The sequence below is a fragment of the Pinus tabuliformis genome, chromosome X, assembly GCF_031772625.1.
Source record: "Pinus tabuliformis cultivar Carrire ecotype Pingquan chromosome X, CPIR1, whole genome shotgun sequence".
NCBI lineage: Eukaryota > Viridiplantae > Streptophyta > Pinopsida > Pinales > Pinaceae > Pinus > Pinus tabuliformis.
The window spans coordinates 184498281-184504930 of NC_142308.1; the positions used below are offsets into that span (position 1 = coordinate 184498281).

Below are 6650 nucleotides of genomic sequence, written 5' to 3' on the forward strand. Positions count from 1 at the left end.
AGATATTTTCACTGCTTTTTCCCATTTACTGCTTTTTCCCATTCTTTGTCACTCTTGGCCTCAGAGTTAATCGTTTGTTTGGTCTGCCCATTATTATTGCTATGCACGTCGACACCTCCGTCTGGCCTGCTCCGTAAGCTTCGTCAAATTCGTGGAACACTGCCTCCTCACCCCAACCTCGAACACGAATCCCGTATACGCCCAAATCTTCCAATTCAAGAACAAACACAGAATCGAACTCGGGACTTGCTGCGGCGTCACCGGAATGGGCCTGGCCCTGCTCGACCTCGACATGGTCTTGACCGACATCGCCCCCCTTCTACCCACCCTCAAATGCAACGTGAAGAAAAACACGACGACGACCTCCCTCGCCTCGGCCAGAAAACCGGGATCCGACGTTGGAAGAGTGAAGATTTCTCAGCTCTATTGGAACAACGTGAAGCAGATTCAGGTACTGAAGCCTCCATTTGATTTCATTGTTGTCATGTATGTTTTTTATTTGGGGAATACTGTGGAGCCTTTGATTTCCACCATGAATGCCCTAAGCGAATACTGTAATTCTATTAGGTTATCACATACAATCTACAGAAGCCCATCAACTTTTTTGGTAGATTTTTCCTAATTATTTCACTGTGGAGAAAGTACCCATGAGGATTTGCATCCGGAGTATGCATATGAAGAAACTGATGTGTATATTCTTAGGAAAAAAATGTCATAAGTGTGGGTAAAACAAGGTTTTGATATTTAATTTCACTGTTATTTTTCCCATTTTGCCAATTTGCTGATGACCGAGCCTTTCTTTGCCATGCCGACACTGATTTAAAAACAAATAGCCTTCAAGTTCAAAATAGGATAACCATCAGTATCTTGGATGTCATGGATCAGATGGTTGTTTCTTAGAACAATAGATTTTGGATATGGCCATGCACATCATATTCTATCTTGCATCCAGATTGAAAGTTCTGCAAAAGATGTGTATGGTTTGTAAATTTCACTATTTAATGATACAAAGACGTGCTTTTCTTTCTGAGATGCCATGAATGCCGTGAAACTGAAAATGAGACATAATCTGGTATCCACAGGTACAAAGCTACTGGTTTTCCAACCAGTGTTACAATTCACATCTTAGGTTGCAGTTTTGAGCTTGATAAGGTATACAAACCAGTCCTGGTCTCCTTAAATTTTGAAGGATTTTTCTAATCTCAGTACCAATGCATGAAAATACTTTTATTTTTTTGTGCTGGCAGTTCCCTCTGGTGTCCAGAAGCGGGTATTTCAAAAGGGAGCTCATGGATGCCAAAGAGATTTATTTGAACCCTCCTGGCGGGGCTAGGATTTTTGTGCTAATAGTAGCTTATTGCTACGACTCTACCATCCTCATGGGACACTCCACCATTGCTGCCATACGATGTGCTTCAGAGTTCTTTGAAATGACGGAGGAGCAATACAGAGGGAATCTCTACAGAAGAAGTCAACTGTATTTCCAGGACGTTATACTAAAAAACTGGGACGATACCATTGAAGCTCTCCGGAGCTGCGAGGAGCTTCATCCCATAGCCCGGGAGCTAGAAACCATGAACGAGAAGCAGGGGTCCACATCGATTCCTTTGACACCCATGGAGCTTGGGTTTGATGGGGGTCGTCACATGGAGAATTATGAGAAAGACTGGCTGATCGAAGACCTGTTAACGCTCCCAATCAATTACTTTCGCTAGAAAATGGAGTCCATCAGGAGGCAGGGGAATTATGAGGGATTAATCGGCCGAGCTCTGGTTCTGTACGTTGATAGCTGGGTTTATGACGTGATTAAACCCCACGGTCACATGAAGGGCAAGGACTCTGAAATGAAAAATGTACTAGAATCTATCGTTAGGCTGCTTCCCGTGGAGAAAGAAGACACAGTGCCAGTTAGCTTTCTGTTTGGGCTACTTCGCTGTGCCTTTGCATGGAATGTGGGAAAAGAGTGCAGGTTCAGGCTCGAAATCAGAATTGCAGGCTAGCTCGATCAGGCTAGGCTCGCAGATTTTTTACTACCATTGATGAAGAAGAATGACAATGGGGATGATAGGGAGATAGTTTATGATGGTTATAGAAGCAATTTTGAGACCCCATGAGAAGAAGAAATTTATGTTGTGGATAGTTTGCCCGAGGTGGACAGCATGCAACATATAGTTTCTCTGTTTATGTCTCTGCAAACGGATGTCGGGGATGATTCTGATTATAGTACCCTTTACAGTGAAGGGAACGCCAGTTCTCGCAGTTCCTCAAGCAGCAACCCCACTGTATGCAATGTTTCCAAAATTTGGGACGAATGTCTTACAGAAATTGCAGCCTGTCCATGGATTTCCCCAACTAAATTCTTGGATTTCGTGGAAACTCTGCCATCCTTCAGTAGGTCTGCTCATGATCAACTCTACAAAGCAATTCACACATACCTCAAGGTTGGCCTAATTAAAGCATTAGCTCTTCTTTTATTAAATATACATACCACATATTTGATATTTTCATATTATGTTAAACAGTAGTAATGCAACTTGACATCACTGACTGTAGTAGTGCAGTAGAAGTGTGTGTTTTTGTGCCCTCTCCCTCGAATCATGCCTCCATTAAAGGAAGCATTTGCAGGTCCATCATTGTTCTGTCTCTATACAAGCCTGCACCTTCTTGCAGGCTACCAGTCTGCTTCATGGCCATTCCAATGAGCCAACTAGAGGTATTAAAAACCCCTGCAGAGCAATTAAGTTGGGATTATGCCACTAAGAAGGTTTTAAGATCTACACAGATGAAGAACTTGATGATAGAGTATGTTGTGCATGGCCATATCCAAAATCTACTGGTCTAAGCAACTACTCCACAACATATTCAGAAGAAGGCCAGAAAAAGGGTCAGTCATCGTCTTTATTTTCTTGATTTTTCAGATGGCAATGATTGGTTTGGGCAGTCAAGACTGTCGAACATTGGCGCTTATATTTGCTACTTCTTTGCTTTTGAATGGGGATAATGCTCTGGCATTGCAGGGTTTTGTTTTTTGTGGTTCTGTTATAGCTCATGAATGGATGTGTTTATGCATTGAAATTTAAGGAAAATATGGGTTTACTGTAGCATATGAATGGGATGCATCCAAGCATTGAAATTTCAGAAGTTGGGTTTATTGTGCATATGAAATGGCATGTGTTCATGCTTTTGAAATTTTACTCAGAGAAAATAAAAGATGGATTTGGTATTGCATATGAATGAGATGTATTCTTCGTAGATGCTTGGCCATCTATAGAGGTTTCTTGATTTTGGGTAATTAACTTACTCTAAAATTAAATAAGACATGCAATGTGTTTCTGAAAAGTAATTGCACAATGATCCAGTCCAAGAAAAGAAGGTTTTCCACAAACCAATTAACTCTTTTAGAAAAAATCAACAATTCCAATTTAATAATCCTATCGGCCTCTCTTTATACCTCTTAAGACAATTGCTAGTTATAAATATGATAAAACTTAGTCTATTTTTTTCAATTTTCTTTTCTTTTAAATATATTCATAATTTTGTTCAAAATGCAATAAAACTTATTCGAATGATAATTTGGAATTATGTAATCTTTACCAGCAAACTACGTAACAATAAATTCATTTACACATTTCAAAACTCATTTTAAAGAATGACGCATTAAACAAAATAAGAAATTTTACGATCTCACCAAAGATTATATCACTGAAATTAAACCAAATCCTTAAGCTAAGGCTTGCAATTAATATGAAAGAATAAAATAACAATCCATATGAAACAATTATGATGTGATTGGTCAATTCGATGTCAACACATTAAAAGTCGAATCACATGATGCTTGCTAAGAGCTTAGAAAACGAATAATACATCACAAAAGTGCAAACAAAATACCAAGGGTTTATGGATCGAAAGAATATTATACGACGAATATCCCATTCATCATATTGGTCTGCACGACGAATCGAGTTGTTGAATTTATTTAGTACGACAAGATGTGAAACTAGCCTGTATCATGTATTGAGGAAATATTATTCGGATTGTGGAAGAATGGGTTCAATTATATGCCAGTCGCTCTTGATAACGCCGTTATTTAAAAATTAAGCACCAGTTGGACAAGCAGCCTTCTCTGTCCAATCAAGAACAAGAAATGGGAAACACTTCCAATAGACTAATCTAGTAATGGTATTAAATCCTGCAAATAAAACATAAAAGCATAAGATCGTTTAAAAGTATAGACAATGACCAGTGAATGTAATTGCTTTTCTGGTATGGTAGTTAGTTAGGCATGAGAAGTAGAAACTTACTTTAATGATGTAACTATGAAGGAAAGGGAGAGGGGGCCATAACGGGAGAGATGGGTGGGTTGCCGAAAATAATTGGTGCCACAGGAGCAACAGCAGGTGATAAATTCGCTTGTCATCCATCGATCTCCACTTCTGTGAGCCTCGCACAGGAGGAGCAAGTAAACAGCTGCACAACTTAATTAAGACGAAAACCAGCTAGAGTCAATCCTTAATATAGAACTAGTATATAACTACCATAGTAATAATAATCCATTCTAATATTACAGACTAGTATATAAAAAATGAATATCAATTAACATATATCGAAACTGATTTTAAAAAGCACAATGAATATAAAAAATAATACGATGCAATATGTATTGATTCGGATATAATTTACCAAGTATATTTATGATGAAATGCCTGTTCAGAAAACAAACAAAAAAAATTGATAAAAAAAATTAATCAAAACATTAACCATTTTCCAATTAAAAGAAAGCACTCGTTATTTTTACAACAAAGGGTTTGGTCCAAGGTTTTCAAATAAACATTGTGAATGTGCTAACAATTCATTTAAACCCTACAACAACTATTTATATCCGAACGTCAAGCCGCGGACGATGAAGGAAAAACCTACGATGCTCTGCAAGCATGGAATAGCCAAAATAACACGTAACTCATTGCTTTTTGTCGTCCCAAGCAACAGATGACTTCGATACGAGAGCGCAAAACCTGTAAGCCATCCTGCGGCCGGAGATTGTTCGAACTGGCTTTAGCCTCGAGGGAAAAGAAATAGGGCAATCATTAACGAGAAATGAATTCAGGGCTTTTTTATTCGCAACCGTAAGATTTAGAAAACCCAATTTGGAAACCCTTTATAACAATGTAAAATCTAAAATGTAATATCTCAAAGATGGGTGATATTTCAGATCAAGGAAGCTTTGTGTAGGTCATGTTGAGCAAAATGGATAAAGCTTCCAAAAGGACGAAGTGACAGGAGATTTATTGAGGAGTTCAAATGAGCCATTAGACTTTTAGAGAAGTTTCATTAAAGCGCATATACTCCAAGAGATAAATCTCTCATTATACATTGAGACACTCATTCTCTGTCTGATGCGAGAAACATTATTGTCCTTTCCTCCCCTATTACCAAGTGGAAGAATTTATATATAGAAGAATGATTGGGCGAGGATAGAGTTGGAAGGCTAAATTATTGTTTTTTCTTTTCTTTTTTAATTATATTATATATATATATATCTTACAATTTTACATTATATAGGTTATCTTTATTATCTTTATGACATGCTATTAATGTAAGGATGAACTCCAATCATGATAACAAAGAGGCCTTGGACCACCAATTGATTATCCTTCCTGATTCATAGCCGCAATCCTTGTCCCTTGAGCTCAGTCCAATAGCCAATTATCTTTGAATATATATTGTTTGAATCAAAATTATAGAGAGCTCTCAAAAATACTAATAACAATTATGCTATGTGGGTATAAGGTATTGAAGTGTAAGATAATATGGTAGTTCACAAAGACTACACTGCTATATTTAGAGGATGGTTTGTCTTCAATGGGGAGAAGTACAAGGCTATAGGATCTATAAAAACCAAAACTAAATTCTAGGGAAATTCCTTCCAATAGGAAATATTTACTGTCATAATGAATCTTACAAGAAGTTAAATATTGTATTTGATAAGATAAATGAAAGTCAAGTTATGTAAACTAAAAAATATCATAATGAATCCTACAAGAAGTTAAATATTGTATTTGATAAGATAAATGAAAGTCAAGTTCTGTAAACTAAAAAAGTGTTGGTGCTTTATCTTGTGAAAGAATTTAAAATTGTTTGGCTTCTCTTCGGGACTATGGAGCTTCATTATCTTCGTCATATATGCTGCTAAAAAGAGCTTGATTGGGAGTTCACTTTTATCCAGGGGATCCTCTTCTCATGTCTCATCCTTCTATGATAGTGATGGTTTTACAAATTGGGCTGATTATATTTTAAAAATAGGGTGTACAGTTTAATTAGTACATGTGGATGGTGGATTCGCACTATGAAATGAAGTTTATATTTGGGTAAATTTTATTAGACTGACATGAAACCCTTTTGTTTATTCAATGGAAGAACTAAATAGACAACTGAGGGATTTATACTAGCAATTACACCAGATGTTGCAAAGGAAAAGTCATAAGGTATAAAAATCATTGAAAATAAAAATCAGTGAACAATATAACATTGAAAGCTAGAAGATAAAGAGAATCACTTACATTATGACAAATTGAGAGATTCTATAAGTTTTCCAACACATATTTACTCTTAATCTTTAAATAAGGTATTTTATGGTGTAAAGTGGATGTTGT

The 6650-nt window shown here is 36.9% G+C and overlaps 1 pseudogene; it reads left to right on the plus strand.

Moving 5' to 3' along the window:
- The first annotated feature begins 265 nt into the window (after positions 1-265).
- Positions 266-3080, plus strand: LOC149139049 (BTB/POZ domain-containing protein At3g08570-like; annotated as a pseudogene).
- The last annotated feature ends 3570 nt before the right edge of the window (positions 3081-6650 follow it).